The sequence below is a fragment of the Somniosus microcephalus genome, chromosome 8 (assembly GCF_052327205.1).
Source record: "Somniosus microcephalus isolate GS21.2 chromosome 8, FLI_Smic_1.0, whole genome shotgun sequence".
In the NCBI taxonomy this organism is placed as follows: domain Eukaryota; kingdom Metazoa; phylum Chordata; class Chondrichthyes; order Squaliformes; family Somniosidae; genus Somniosus; species Somniosus microcephalus.
The window spans coordinates 202520903-202537403 of record NC_140994.1 but is presented as its reverse complement, the minus strand read 5'-3'; the positions used below and the strand labels follow the sequence as shown (position 1 = coordinate 202537403).

Here is a 16501-nt window from a genome sequence, read left to right as displayed (position 1 = left end):
GGAGTTAAAATCGACCCCGACATGATTTTAAGACGTGTGGGGTTGATTTTCATTTAGTGAGTCAGTTCTATGTGGTTCAGAACTGGTGGTAATCCTGCTAGAATTGTAAAGTGCTAATAGCGCTCAAACTTCATGGGTTACCCCGTTGCATAGTTATTCACAAAACTAGTTGGTGGGTGTCGGAAGCACACTAGCGGTGGGAGTGCCTTCTGTTGCCTAGGCTCTAAGCTCTGGAATTCCCTGCCTAAACCTCTCTGCCTCGCTACCTCTCTCTCCTCCTTTAAGATGCTCCTTAAAACCTACCTCTTTGACCAAGCTTTTGGTCAACAGCACTAATTTATTTTTTGTCTTAAAATACTCCTGTGCAGCGCCTTGGGATGTTTTACTAAAGGTTGTTGTTGTTGTAAGTGAGATTTAAAGATATGAAGATAAAGAGAAGTGTCACAATAAAATGACAAAAATTCTGGAAGTCTTCAGAAAGGCTCAAAAAGCTTTGCTGAGGCTGAAGAGTGCAGCGGGGTGCTGGGGGTGGGGGGGGCATGGTGTGGGGCGGTGGGGGTGGGGGTACTATGAAGTCACGGGCAGAAATGAAGGGAAAGGACACCCAAGGTGTAGGCATGAGTCTGTTGGCAAGTGATGGAGCAGCCCAACATTGATGCCTGTTTCATGGCTACCAAAATGGAGGTAGAGCTACTTGACGTAGTTGTGATGAATGTTGCTATTTGTACCATTTCACGGCACCATTTCCCTAAGGAGGTGGAAGCAGGCTTTGGCTGCAGCTGATTAGTAGGCCTAGGAATTTGCTTACACTTTTACCACCTCCAGCCTCACTTCTCCCAATACTTCCCTCTCCCACATCCCTTCACGTTCGTACAATCACATGCATCGCACCAGTCTTCCTCCTTCTCCTCCTACTCACACACTCTGCACTTCCTACACTCACCACTATTGCAACCCTCACTTCTCCACACCTCACATAGAAACATAGAAGATAGGAGCAGGAGTAGGCCATTCGGTCCCTCGAGCCTGTTCCGCCATTTAATGAGATCATGGCTGATCAGCCAAATTCAGTACCCTGCCCCTGCTTTCTCCCCATAGCCCTTGATCCCTTTAGCCTTAAGAAATATATCTAACTCTATAGTAATCTGGGATGTAATGTTTAAGTTATCCACCAGATGGAGCCAAAGAGTAACGTTTCACATTCACCAGTATTTAAGGTAATGGGTCATGTACTCAATGTCCTGGTACACCAGTTATTAAGGTAACGTGGCATTGCATTATGGGTATGACTCAGAGGTGAATCCTCCATCTTCCCATCGTGCAGTAAGAAATTGTGTGTTTTGCTTCCAGCCTGTAAGAGCTATTTCTCTCTGCTACACCGTGTAATAAACAGTTGGGTTTTGTTCCTTATATCTCGCTTCTCTCAGTTTCTGACCTTACCACTCGGATATCATATATTGGCGACGAGGATCAACAGATCACATCTTGAAGAAGAAAAAAAAAGAGCACTGAATAGAGGATCATGGCTGCTACGGTAGGAAAGATCTCTGCTTTTGATGTTCAGACACAGACCTGGGATGAGTACTGAGAGTTGCTGATGCATTTCTTTGAAGCAAATGATATAGATGATGTTGGAAAAAGGAGAGCTATTTTGCTCACTTCCGTGGGAAGTCAGGTGTATAGTTTAATGAGAAACTTATGCAGTCCTGAAAAGCCTGGAGACATAACATTTGCTAACTTAGTGGCCTTGCTGAAGGATCATTTCAATCCCGGACCGAGTGAGATTGTACAGCGTTTCAAATTTAATTCACGGAACAGAAAACCGGGAGAGACTGTATTGGATTATGTAGCGGTGTTGAGGAAATTGGCACACGATTGCAATTACGGGGACAACCTGAAAGATATGCTGAGAGATAGGCTAGTTTGCGGGATAATGGATGATCAAATGCAGAGGAGATTATTGTCCAAGACTGGGCTTACGTATGAAAAAGCATTGGAACTTGCTCAAGCCACAGAGACAGCGAACTGAGATGTAAAAGAAATACAAGGTTCCGGCTGGGCTACTACAAAGCAAGTTGCAAGTCAGGTTGCTGTGCACAAGTTAAATATGTGTCAGAAACCACAACGTGAGCATGTTATAGATGCAATGGCGATCACCTGGCGAGGGAATGCAGGTTTCTGGAGGAAAAGTGCCACAAGTGTGGGAAAAAAGGACACATAAAACGTGCATGCAGGGCAAAAGCAACTGTGGAGGAATACAAACCAAAAGGGGGAGGAAAGCAAAACCTAGGAAGAGAAGTGAAAAAACAGGGAGCACATCACATCAGCGGAGAAGCTGAGAAAGAAGACGACATGTTCATAATGCATAGTATGGTAGAGAACATTCCAAAAGTGGATCCTATCACTTTGCAACTGACAGTAAATGACTCTAAGGTCAACTTTGAAGTGGATACAGGATGCGGCATAACCATAATGAACAGGAAGGAATACTCAAAATTGTGGAACCGTGCGAAAGTTCCAGAGTTAAAGTCTTGCTCTATGCAGCTTAAAACATATACCGGTGAATGAGTGGCGACATTGGGTACAGCTACTGTAACTGTGCAACACAGGGACACCGTGGAACAGCTACCTGTAGTTGTAGTATCGGGTTCTGGACCAAACTTGTTAGGTCGGGGCTGGATACAAGAACTTAAATTAGATTGGGGAGCAATAAATCAAATAGAGGGAGGCAAACAGTTGTCTTTGCAAGAAGTGTTGATGGAACATGAGAATATGTTCAAGGAAGAACTTGGCACATTTAATGGCCCCCCAGCTAAGATTTATGTAGACAAGGAGGCACTGCCAAGGTTTTTTAAACAACAACCTGTGCCGTATGCCATGAAACCGAAGGTAGAGGCTGAGCTTGACCGTCTTTTGAGAGAGAACATTCTGGAACCCGTGAAATGTTCAGAATGGGCAGCTCCCATTGTACTTGTTTTAAAACCGGACAATTCGGTAAGACTCTGTGGAGATTATAAATTGACAGTAAATAGGGTGTCTAAACTAGAACAGTATCCTATTCCCAAAACAGAGGATCTCTTAGCAAACCTGGCTGGAGGGAAGAAATTCACAAAGCTGGATATGAGTCATGCATACTTGCAGATTACACTAGATGAGGAATCCAAGAAGTATGTAACCATAAATACACACAAGGGTTTGTTTACCTATAACCGCTTACCATTCGGTGTCTCATCTAGTCCAGCTATTTTCCAGAGGACTATCGAGGATGTACTGCAAGGGATCCCACATGTTTCAATCTATCTGGATGATATTCTGGTGATGGCAAGAACCGACCAGGAGCATCTGAGCACTCTGAGAGAGGTACTACAAAGATTGGATAAGGCTAGGTTACGGCTCAAGAGGAGTAAGTGCACTTTCCTGGGGAATGAGGCTGTGTTCCTGGGACACAGAGTGGATGCCACCAGGCTCCATCCAATCAAGGAGAAGGTACAAGCACTGCAGGAGGCCCCAGCTCCTACCAATGTGACGGAGTTAAAAGCTTACCTGGGACTGCTAAACTATTATAACAGATTTTTACCAAACTTGTCAACAGTGTTAGCACCTCTTCACAAACTTCTGCGCAAGAAGATACAGTGGCAGTGGGACGAGGAACAGAGGGTTTTATTTGAACAGTCCAAGAAACTGATGCTGTCCTCGGATGTGCTGGTTTATTATAATGCAGAGAAAGACATCATTCTCTCTTGTGATGCTTCACCTTACGGGGTGGGGGCAGTTCTTTCACACAGCTTGGAAGATGGAACAGAAAGACCAATAGGGTTTATGTCTTGAACTCTGACACCAGCAGAAAAAAACTATTCCCAGTTAGATAAAGAGGGATTAGCAGTAATGTTTAGGTTACAGAGGTTTCACAAGTACATATATGGCAGGAAATTCACCATATGCACCGATCATAAACCTCTTCTATCTCTTTTTAATGAAATGAAAGCAGTACCACAGATGGTGTCACCCTGGATCCAGAGGTGGGCAGTGACGTTAAGGGCATATGAGTATGTCATCGTTTACAAGGCGGGCAAGTACCATGGGAACGCAGATGCCTTGAGCCATCTTCCACCGCCAGGTACACCTATCCGTGCAGCTCCAGAGGACAGAGTTTTGATGTTGGAGGACACAGACACAGCAATTGTGATTGCAGAACAAGTAAGGACATGGACCGGTAAAGATCCAGTACTGTCTAGAGTCTGAGAATATGTGATGAGGGGTTGGCCACAGCATCCGGAAGGGACTGATTTCACACCTTACAGTGTCAGGAAGACAGAGCTGAGTGTGCAGGATGGTTGCGTGTTGTGGGGAGCACGAGTGATTATTCCACAGCCAGCACGACAGTCTATCCTAGGGCAACTACATCAGTGTCATCCTGGAGTTTCGCGTATGAAAGCCTTGGCAAGGAGTTACTTGTGGTGGCCAAAGCTAGATGAGGAGATAGAACATCTAGTTAAGACATGCAGCACTTGTCAAGTACACAGGAAGGCACCAGCAGTGGCTCCTCTCCACCCCTGGGAGTGGCCGGATAAACCATGGTGAAGATTACATGTAGATTATGCGGGTCCATTCATGGGAAAGATGTTCCTCATAATCATCGATGCACATTCCAAATGGATGGATGTGTATCCTGTAAATTCTGCTTCATCTACTGTTACTATAGACTGCCTGCGTAGGAGTTTTAGTAATCAACAGCTACCGGAGATCATAGTGAGTGACAATGCCACGTGTTTTGTGAGTACAGAAACAAAAGAATTCATGAGAAACAATGGCATAGTGCACATGACCTCAGCTCCATATCATCCGTCTTCAAATGGACTTGCGGAGAGAGCCATACAAACATTTAAGGAGGTGATGAAAAAAAGTGCGGAAGGGAGTTTGGCAGCCAAGGTGTCAGGAGTTCTGTTCAGCTACAGAATAACACCTCAATCTACCACAGGACTCTCTCCTGCTGAGCTGTTGTTAGGACGTCGACTACGCTCCACTCTTGACCTGGTTCACCCAGATCTAAAAAGGAAGGTGGAATACCGACAAATCAAACAAAAGGAGAACCATAACAGAAGGACAAAGAGCCGCAGTTTTGGAGAAGGAGATGCGGTCCTTACCAGGAATTACAGTTATGGTCCAAAATGGATTCCTGGCGTCATCGACTCAATGACCGGTCCAGTATCATATACGGTCATGGTGGGAACTGGTCAGGTAGTATGCAGACATGTAGATCAGATACTGACCAGACAAGGAGAAATCGAACTGGAGGTTCCAGAGGAGATGTCGGAGGACAAGTTGGCCCCCAGTTATCCAAATGCATCGGTGGTACCACCACCATGAACAGAGCCAGTTCCACCTGGACCCCTTCGACAAGAGGAAACCATCGTAGCAGAGTCAGATACTCTGAGTACTGCTCAGGAGCAGCAGGTGGCTCTACCACAACCAAGCAGGGACTTGACTGTAAGACATTCACCAAGGTCTCACAAGCCGCCAGAGAGATTGATAACGACCTGCTAGATTTGTTCAGTATGGACTATCGTTAAAGGAGTTTCCTTATGGGACTTTTTAAGAATGTTGTTAAGAAATAAATGTTCAACTTAAGAGGGGAGGGATATAGTAATGTGGGATGTAATGTTTAAGTTATCCACCAGATGGAGCCAAAGAGTAAGGTTTCACATTCACCAGTATTTAAGGTAATGGGTCATGTACTCAATGTCCTGGTACACCAGTTATTAAGGTAATGTGGCATTGCATTATGGGTATGGCTCAGAGGTGAATCCTCCATCTTCCCATTGTGCAGTAAGAAATTGTGGGGGAGAAATTGGGTGAGTAGCACCACCTGTTAGCGCCTAAAGAGGCAGGCAGTGGCTGTAGCACCACTGGCTGCGCCTCCCGCGATATTCAGGAGGGGCGCTAATGGTGGCGTTAGCCTGTTGCGCTGCGCCGCCACCGATGACGTCATCAGTGTGCGCAGCGCCCCATTCGTGCCCCGTTCGCGATATTTGGTAGCGAACGCCGCAGTTGCGCCATTCGCTACCCGTGCCCAGTTCACGGGACCTTACTGTGCCGGCAGCGGCGCAAGTTAAGGTGGAGGTGCGGGGCGGCCGCTTTTTCGGCGGCCGCCTGCCAGCACCTCCATCCCCGGCCTCCTAACCACCCCCCACCGCGGCATTGCCGGCTGTTTCCCGAGAGCCCGGCACTTCTCCTTGGTGCCGGGCTCATTTGCCGGCACTCGCGAGCGGGGATCGCGCTGTTGCAGGCACCTCCCCCTTAACAGTGGGAGGAAGGCCTGCAGTACCGCAGCGTGCCGTGCTGCAGCGTGTGGCACTGCAGCATGTTGCACTGCGATAATCAGTTTCAGCGCCCTAAGAGGGACGCGGAGCACCTCGAGCCTCGCCCCGTGTCCCTCGAGGGGCACTGAAACTGAATTTCTGGCGATCGGTATTACTCCGATCGCTGCGCTAAATCCTGCGCTCAGGCGACTTTTGCGCCACTTTGGCGCCCCAACCCAATTTCTAGGCCTGTGTATTTTGCTTCCAGCCTGTAAGAGCTATGTCTCTCTGCTACACCGTGTAATAAACAATTGGGTTTTGTTCCTTATATCTCGCTTCTCTCAGTTTCTGACCTTACCACTCGGATATCACAAACTCCTTCTTGAATATATTTAATGAATTGGCCTCAACTGCCTTGTGTGGTAGAGAATTCCACAGGTTCACCACTCTCTGGGTGAAGAAATTCCTCCTCATCTCAGTCCTAAATGACTTACCCCTTATCCTCAGACTGTGACCCCTGGTTCTGGACTCCCCCGCCATCGGGAACATCCTTCCTGCATCTAGTCTGTCTAGTCCTGTTAGAATTTTATAAGTTTCAATGAGATCCCCTCTCATTCTTCTAAACTCCAGCGAATATAAGCCTAATCGACCCAATCTCTCCTCATACGTCATTCCTGCCATCCCAGGTATCAGTCTGGTGAATCTTCGCTGCACTCCCTCCATGGCAAGAACATCCTTCCTCAGATAAGGTGACCAAAACTGCACACAATACTCAAGGTGTGGTCTCACCAAGGCCCTGTATAACTGCAGCAAGACATCCTTGCTCCTGTACTCGAATCCTCTCGCTATGAAGGCCAACATACCATTGGCCTTCTTAACCGCCTGCTGCACCTGCATGCTTAACTTCAGCGACTGGTGTACAAGGACACCCAGGTCTTGTTGCACTTCCCCTTTTCCCAATCTATTGCCGTCCAGATAATAATCTGTCTTCCTGTTTTTGCCACCGAAATGGATAACCTTGCATTTATCCACATTATACTGCATCTGCCATGCATCTGCCCAATCACCCAACCTGTCCAAATCATACTGGAGTTTCTCTGCATCCTCCTCACAGCACAAACGCCCACCCAGCTTTGTGTCATCTGCAAACTTAGAGATATTACATCTAGTTCCCTCGTCTAGATCATTAATATATATTGTGAATAGCTGGGGTCCTAGCACCGATCCCTGCGGTACCTCACTAGTCACTGCCTGCCACTCGGAAAAAGACCCGTCTTTCCAACTGTTTGCTTCCTGTCTGCCAACCAGTTCTCTATCCAAGACAGTACCTTACCCCCAATCCCGTGTGCTTTAACATTGCACGCGAATCTCTTATGCAGGACCTTATTGAAAGCCTTCTGAAAGTCCAAATACACCACATCCACTGGTTCTCCCTTATCTATTCTACCAGTTACATCCTCCAAAAATTCCAGTAGATTAGTCAAGCATGATTTACCTTTTGTAAATCCATGTTGACTTTGTCCGATCCAGTCACTGTTTTCCAAGTGCTCTGCTATTACATCTTTTAAAATGGACTCTAGCATTTTCCCCACTACCGATGTCAGACTTACCGGTCTATAATTCCCTGTTTTCTCTCTACCACCTTTTTTAAATAGTGGGATTACATTAGCTATCCTTCAATCCATGGGAGCTGTTCCAGAATCTATAGAATTTTGGAAGATGACCAGCAATGCACCTACTATTTCTAGGGCCACTTCCTTAAGTACCCTAGGATGTAGATTATCAGGCCCTGGGGATTTATCGGCCTTCAATCCAGTCAATTTCCCTAACACCATTTCCCTACAAATACTGATTTCATTCAATTCCTCCCTCTCATTAGACCCTATGTTCCCTGACATCTCTGGGAGGTTATTTTTGTCCTCCTTTGTGAAGACAGAACTAAAGTGTGTATTTAATTGGTCTGTCATTTCTTTGTTCCCCATTATAAATTCCCCTGATTCTGACTGCAAGGGACCTACGCTTGACTTCACCAATTTTTTTCTCTTCACATATCTATAGAAGCTTTTACAGTCAGTTTTTATGTTCCCAGCAAGCTTACTCTCAGAATCTATTTTCCCCCTCTTAATTAATCCCATTGTCCTCCTTTGCTGAATCCTAAACTGCTCCCAATCCTCAGGTTTGCTGCTTTTCTGGCCAAATTATATGTCCTCTCCTTGGATCTTATGCTATCCCTAATTTCCCTTGTTAGCCACGGTTGATTCACCTTTTTTGTTTTATTTTTATGCCAAACAGGGATGACCAATTTCTGTAGTTCATCCATGCAATCTTTAAATGTTTGCCATTGCCTATCCACCGTCAACCCTTTAAGTAATGTTCCCCAATCCACCCTAGCCAACTCGTGCCTCATATCATCGTAGTTTCCTTTATTTAAATTCAGGACCCTAGTCTCTGAGTCAACTACTTCACTCTCCATTTTAATGAAGAATTCTATCATATCTTACACACTTCTGTCACCCAGTAGCCAGCCTGTGACTTGACGGCCTGGGTGGAATACAGAGGGCACAGAGGACTGGCACATGGTGAATAAATCATGACTGCTGTCAGGAAACTGAGCACAGACCTGCAATGATGTGCTGCCTGTGGTCGTAAAGAAGCTGGCCATTAAGGGAGGGGACTCCCTTTCTATTCAGACAGGTGCCAGGCTGGTGATGGGGAAAGTGCAAGGCAATGTGGGTGCAGTAAATGACACCTTGCATCCTGGGGAAGCCAGTAATGCAGGCAAAGCCTACTGCTTTCTCATTCTGATTCGCTCTCTCAATAGGGAAAGTGATGTAAGTGTTCCTCCTTGTGTAGAGAGTCTTGTTGACCTCCCTTATACAATGATGAACAGCAACCTGGGAGATGCTGATGATGTCATCTGCTGTAGCCTGGAATGAACCTGTGGCATAAAAGTTAAGGGCCGTGGTTGTTGTGTATGTACCTTTAAGAGAATAACTGGTCTCAGACTGCAGTACCGGCAGTGACCACCCCTGTATAAAAGGTGCTAGTGAGCCTCTGTTGTTTTCAGTTTCACTATTGACTCCCATCAGTAAAGACTTGTTTTGTTCAACTCCTGCTGTCTGTGTCTCAATCATTCACGGACATAATACTGGCGACGAGCAGATACGAACCTACCTACAGTCTGCACCACCTCCTGGGATCCATTCCTACAGCGAAGTGAGCAGAGGTCGAGGCCAGAAAGAAAAGAAATTAAGAGGCAGTAGAAATGGGCATCGACCGTGGGCATCCGCCCCTGTGTTAGCGGAGTTGAAGATTGCTGGAGAAGCTGTCGGAAGCGGGGCCTGGTTCCTGTCGACGGTGCTTCAGCTAATCGGGCTGGTGGCAGGTAGTACAATGATCCTTCCTGGGCTGCGGCGATCACGAACTCGAGCAGGTGGCTTGCAACGGGGCCGAGCAGCGTTGTCGGGAAGAGGAGAGAGAGAGGGTGGAGCACACAGGGCGCGGCCGGTGCTATGAAGCCGGGCTGCGTATAGACCCGAGAAGAGGGAGGCAAGAGTCCCACAGGGTTGTTCCAAGACGGGAAAATAATAAAAAAAGAAATATTAAATGCGCAAGAAACCGCGAGGAGCTGCAGGTTGCAACGGGAACCGCAGAAAGCAGCACTAGCAACAGCGGGGAAGAAGGCAAAGCACGGGAGGCACCATCTTAATCAGCGGGGAAGAAGGCAAAGCGCGGGAGGTGCCATTTTGTTAAATCGGGGAAGAAGGCAAAGCGCGGGAGGCGCCATTTTAGATTTGCAAGATGCCGAAGACTGGCTGTATCACTGCTTTTGATAATACAATAGAGGACTGGACCACGTATGTGGAAAGAGTCGAGGTATATTTCGAGGCAAACGAAATAGCTGATGAGAAAAAGGCATCGGTATTGCTAAACTTAATGGGCGCTAGAACGTACGGCCTATTGCGGGACCTGATTAATCCAGCCAAACCGAAGGCGAAGAGTTTTAACGAAATTGTTGCTGTCCTACAGGAACACCTAAACCCTGCACCGCTGTTGATAGCAGAAAGATTTAAATTCCACAGGAGAACTCAGCATAAAGATGAGAGCAATGCTGAGTACCTTACGGAACTACGCAAGCTATCAAAGCACTGCCAGTTCGGAGAAGGACTGGCAGATACCCTACGGGACAAATTTGTCTGTGGACTCCTGAGTGAAGGAACACAGAAGAAGTTACTATCAGAGAAAGAGCTGACGCTAGATAAGGCTTTCAGCGTGGCAGTATCGTATGAAGCAGCAGCCAGGGGAGCTGCAGAAATTCAAAAAAAGCCACAGGAATATGGCACCCACGAAATGACACGGGGATTTGCAAAATGTTATCGCTGCGGCAGAACTAACCATGACCAGAAGGACTGCTGGTCCAAAGACAAAATATGCAGGCAATGCGGAAAGATGTGACACATTGCACGAGTTTGCAGGTCTGGGAAGAAGACCAGCGACAACAAAAAGGCTACTAAGGGACCGTACAAAAAAGTACAAAAGATGACGGACAGTAGTTCCGAAGACCAGATGAGCGATAGTGAATCCGGGAACAGGAGACTAAGCTGCCTCAAACTTCACAATGTAATCGCAAAAGAGGATCACCGAACCATTTGGGTCACCCTCACGATAGCGGGGTCCCAAGTTAAAATGGAATTGGATACAGGATCAGCGCTAGCCATCATGAATCGACGAGACTACGAGCGGCTATTCTCACACATACCCTTGTGAGAGACATCCATCGTCTTGACGACGTATATGGGGCAAAAAGTATACCCCAGAGGAAAAATAAGGGTGCCTGTCGAATACAACGGCAAGAAAATACGGAAATTGTATCTCTACATACTGCCAAATGGTGGACCACCGTTATTGGGACGTGAATAGATCAGGAAGATAAACTTAGATTGGCACTCCATTCATGCAATGATGGTGGACGGTAAAAAAGATGAAGACGTCACTCCTGGACGATTGTCAACAATCTTAGCTAACGCCAAAGAAGTATTTCAACAAGAACTGGGCACGCTTAAAGGTGTAACCGCCTCGATAAAAATAGAAGAGAATGCAGTTCCCAAGTTTTCAAAGCAAGACCAGTACCATGTGCAATTCACCCAGCCGTCGAGGCAGAGCTGGAGAATCTGGAGAAGACAGGCGTGTTGTCTAAGGTCGACTGGAGCGAGTGGGCGACACCCATCGTTCCTGTCATGAAGAAAACGTTAAGCAATAAGTCCGGGGAGCCAAGGAAGATTTGCATCTGTGGGGATTTCAAGGTTACGGTGAACCCAGTCCTTCACACAGTACAATATCCTCTTCCAAGGATAGAAGACATCTTCGCCTCACTGTCTGGAGGGAAGCGTTTTACAAAAATTGACCTAGCACAAGCATATTTGCAGATGGAGGTTGAAGAGTCCTCTAGGAAGTATCTCACGATAAACACTCACAAAGGTCTTTACCAGTATCATCGATTGGTATTCGGAGTAGCATCGGCTCCGGCGATATGGCAAAGAGCGATGGAACAAGTCCTGCAAGGGATTCCGGGGACTCAGTGTTACTTGGACGACATCCTTGTGACAGGTGAAGATGACAGTGAACACCTTAACAACCTAGAACAGGTGCTCATTAGACTACGAGAACATGGGCTACGAGCCAACCGCCCCAAGTGCGAGTTTTTTAAGAAACAGATATCGTATTGTGGCCACGTGATTGATGAAGAGGGGTTACATAAGTCCCCTGACAAAATTGAAGCGGTTGTTAAGGCCCCAGCACCTGAAAATGTGTCGCAACTGAGGTCATTCCTCGGATTGGTGAATTACTACCATAAGTTTTTGCCGAATTTGTCGACAATTCTGCACCCACTGAACGCCCTGCTACGAACGGGGGTAGCATGGAAATGGAGCGATGATTGTAAGCGGGCCTTTCAGAAGAGTAAGGACTTAATCACTTCAAGGGAAGTATTGGCTCACTACAACCCAGCACTGCCGATCAGACTGGCGTGTGATGCGTCTCCCTACGGCATTGGGGCGGTACTGTCACATAAATTCCTTGATGGTTTAGAGAGGCCGATAGCTTTTGCGTCACGCTCGTTAACTTCTGCCGAGCGTAACTATGCCCAGATTGACAGAGAGGCCCTCAGCCTAGTGTGGGGGGTGAAGAAGTTCAATCACTACCTGCACGGTCAAAAATTTACTCTACTAACCGATCATCAACCTCTTGTCTCCATTTTCAACCCTCAGAAGGGCGTACCGATAATGACAGCACAACGGCTGCAGAGGTGGTCCCTTTTCCTAGGGGCACACCAATATGACATCGAGTACAAAGGAACTAAACAGCATGGGAATGCTGATGGATTGTCATGCCTACCATTGCCAATGGTGGAAGAAGAAGACTTTGCAGTGGATCCAATGGAGTTATTCCACTCGACCATAGTCGAATGTCTCCCTGTTACGAATGCAAACATAGAAAAGGAAACACGGAATGACCTGACACTATCACGGGTCTATGATTTAACGGTGAAGGGATGGCCAGCACATGGCGAACCACTGCTGCCAGCATTCTCGCCGAGAAGAGAACAGCTGTCAGTGTGCAGAGGAACCTTGATGTGTGGATCCAGAGTAGTAATTCCACCTAAGTTGACGGATAGCGTGCTCAATGAGCTTCATGAGGGTCATCTGGGTGGGGTAAAAATGAAGAACTTAGCCAGAGCATTTGTGTGGTGGCCGGGAATCGATAGAGAAATCGAAGAGATGACGAAGAGCTGTGCAGGATGCCAGAAGGTCCAAAACGCCCCACCACAAGCTCCTCTGCATCCATGGGAGTGGCCCTCATCTCCATGGCAAAGGGTGCACATTGATTTTGCTGGTCCCTTCATGGACTCGATGTTTTTAATTGCGGTGGATGCACATTCAAAGTGGCCAGAGGTAATAAAAATGTCCTCAACCAGCACGGAAAAAAGTATCACAGTTTTACGAACCATATTCGCCAGGAATGGGCTGCCTGAACAGATTTGCTGTGACAATGGACCACAGTTTGTGTCTGAAGAGTTCCGGAGGTTCTTAAAGAACAATGGTGTTAAGCATTACACATCTGCCCCATATCATCCAGCCACTAATGGATTGGCCGAGAGGTTTGTCCAAACATTCAAGAAAGCTATCAAGGCAATGTGTAATGAAGATATACCCCTACAACACAAGGTGGACAACTTCTTGTTTGCCTACCGGAATGCGACACATGCGGTTACCAACCAAACTCCAGCCATGATGTTCTTCAATCGAAGACTACGATGCCGCTTGGATTTGGTTAAGCCAAACGTCCGAAGAGATGTGGAGAACAGGCAGTTTCAGAATATGAATGAAAGGCCGACCAGGAGTTTTAAAATAGGTCAACCAGTTTTGGCCCGGGACTACCGCACTGAGAAATGGCAGCCGGGAACGATTTGTACACGGCAAGGACCTCTCATGTATACCGTGGACGTTGGAGAGAGCATTGTAAGCCGCCATGCTGACCAGATTCTAGAGTCACTGGAAAACGTCAACTCCACACCACGATCTGATACACCTGGCAATGAAATCGACGTACCAATTGCAGCTACCGCAGAACCGGTGATATTGGAAGCAGATGAACCAAACAACGACATTGATCCCGACTCAACATTGCCAGAAGAACCTGATACCCCAAAGAGGCGTTATCCAGACAGAATCAGGAAGCCTCCTCAAAGACTGAACTTATAATTGCTTAAACTTAACCAATGTATCTAGCAACCGTAATTGTGATTGTAATTAGTTATCATTTAGTTGTTAAATGAATGTTATGTACTGTTTATCTAAAAGGGGAGGAATTGTTGTGTATGTACCTTTAAGAGAATAACTGGTCTCAGACTGCAGCACCGGCAGTGACCACCCCTGTATAAAAGGCGCTAGTGAGCCTCTGTTGTTTTCAGTTTCACTATTGACTCCCATCAGTAAAGACTTGTTTTGTTCAACTCCTGCTGTCCGTGTCTCAATCATACACGGACATAATAGTGGTGACCTTGACAGCCAAGGGCAGTGGTGTCTATGCCCTAGTTCAAGGCTTGAGTTGTGGCTGCAGCAGGTGACATAGCTTGGTGACAGTCTCCATTGTGAAGCGAAAGCACCTGACATATTGCTCCTCAGTGAAGTTAAAATAGAAGTGCTCTCTGAAGACCTGCTGTGGATATGGCCTCTTGCGTAGTGCCTTCCTCCTTCCTCTTCTACCACCTGTAAAATAGGAGCAGTGCGATCGAATTTCTAGGCTGCTCTGTCACTGTCTGTGCCAGCCCTATGTGCATGTTAGCCTCAGGTGTTCTTACTGTAGATGCCATATTTCTCCATTTGGCTCTTTGCTGAACTGGATCCTGTAAGATAGTTCCTCACAGTCACAAACAGGTAGGTGCAATAATGCCTTTAAATATGATTGGTAGTATCTTGCTGGGTGAGGTCAGTCACCCTGATATGCCTTCTTTCATGCAGTATCAAGCAAAACATGACAAGCTCTGAATTGCTACTTCTGAAAAACCATATAGCAAAATGATTAGTCAGATTTGAACACATATCTGTACCATCAAACCTGCTGTGAGAACTTAGTTGGAGCCTCTGTATGCAGTAATCATCTACCAAAATGAGCTATGTACACCTCTGTCTGCATATGTATCTACCAATGAATGGGCCCAGAGTACCTTGTGCAATCTGACCTGCCTGGCATCCTTCCATTGGTCCCTCCCTTCTTCCAAACATGTCAAATAGAGGGATTTCCATTGGGAAACCCATTGATGGCAGTTTTGTGCTGAGTGAAAATGCAAAAAATTGCACCAATTGGCAATAAGGCTCACACAAACCTAAGTGCCAGCAGAAAAAAAGAACAAAATGAAGAATGATACAGAAATGAAAGAAAGAATGTGTTGAGATTCCTTGAACATACCTGGGTGAACACACGCAGCCAGGTCAACAGTAACTCAATGGCAGACATCGAAGGGACAGTTTTATAAGTTTGTGCTACTGGCAGGGAGCTTCACCCACTGGCTCGGCAAATCATAAATTTGGGTGCTAGCTTCCCAAGATTATCTGTCCATTTAAATTAACATAATAGCCTGCTTTCATATATTATCAACTAGCTGGAGTGCCCGGCGGTGCCGAGGGTTTTTTGAGGGCATGTTGTTATGAAAAAAGTAGAAATAATTTTTATAGATGTATATAAATGAGTTTGTCTGTCTGTCTGTCTGTGTGGGAAGGAGAGAGAGAGAGAGAGAAAGCAAAGGAAGGAGAGAGAGAGAGAGAGGGAAGGAGAGAGAGAGAGAAAAGAGAGAGGGGGAAGGAGAGAGAGAGAGAGAGAGAGAGGGGGAAGGAGAGCGAGAGAGAGAGAGGGGGAAGGAGAGAGAGAGAGAGAGAGGGGGAAGGAGAGAGAGGGAAGGAGAAAGGGAAGGAGAGAGAGAGAGGGAAGGAGAGAGAGAGAGGGAAGGAGAGAGAGAGAGGGAAGGAGAGAGAGAGAGGGAAGGAGAGAGAGAGAGAGAGAGAGAGAGGGAAGGAGAGAGAGAGAGAGGGAAGGAGAGAGAGACAGAGAGAGGGAAGGAGAGAGAGAGCGAAGGAGAGAGAGACAGAGAGAGAGAGAGAGAAGGGGATAGAGAGAGAGAGAGAGAGGGAAGGAGAGAGAGAGACAGAGAGGCCTTGGTGACCTGGAGCTCCCGTGCGCCGCCGCTCACCTGCTCGCTTCCCTCTCCCCCGGGCTCTCGGGCCGCACGGTTGATACCGCGGGGAAGGGGTAGGCAGTATATCTTGCGCTCATCTGCTCGCTTCCCTCTCCCCCGGGATCTCAGGTGTTTCATGGGACAGTAGAGGGAGCTTTACTCGGTATCTAACCCCTGCTGTCACTGCCCTGGGAGTGTTTGATGGGGCAATGCAGAGGGAGCTTTACTCTGTATCTAACCCAGGCCCCGGCCACACACGCCATGAAACGCCCCCCGTGACGCACTGCGCTTCCCCCGTAGGATTGGTCAACCATCACGTCACTCAACGCTAATGAGCGGTAGGATTGGTCAACCGCTAATCAGCGGATTTAGTCCGTTTTTTGAACATTTTTTAAAAGTAAATACGCCTATGACACTCCCCTGATTGGTCAACCGCTAATGAGCAGATTTTGTCCGTTTTCTAAACGTTTTT

The 16501-nt window shown here is 46.9% G+C and overlaps 1 protein-coding gene across 1 annotated transcript in view; it reads right to left on the bottom strand.

The window, feature by feature from the left end:
* Positions 1 to 16501, bottom strand: part of LOC147114049 (short transient receptor potential channel 7) — a 164579-nt gene that overhangs the window by 21067 nt on the left and 127011 nt on the right. The gene's annotated exons all lie outside the window — the stretch shown is intronic.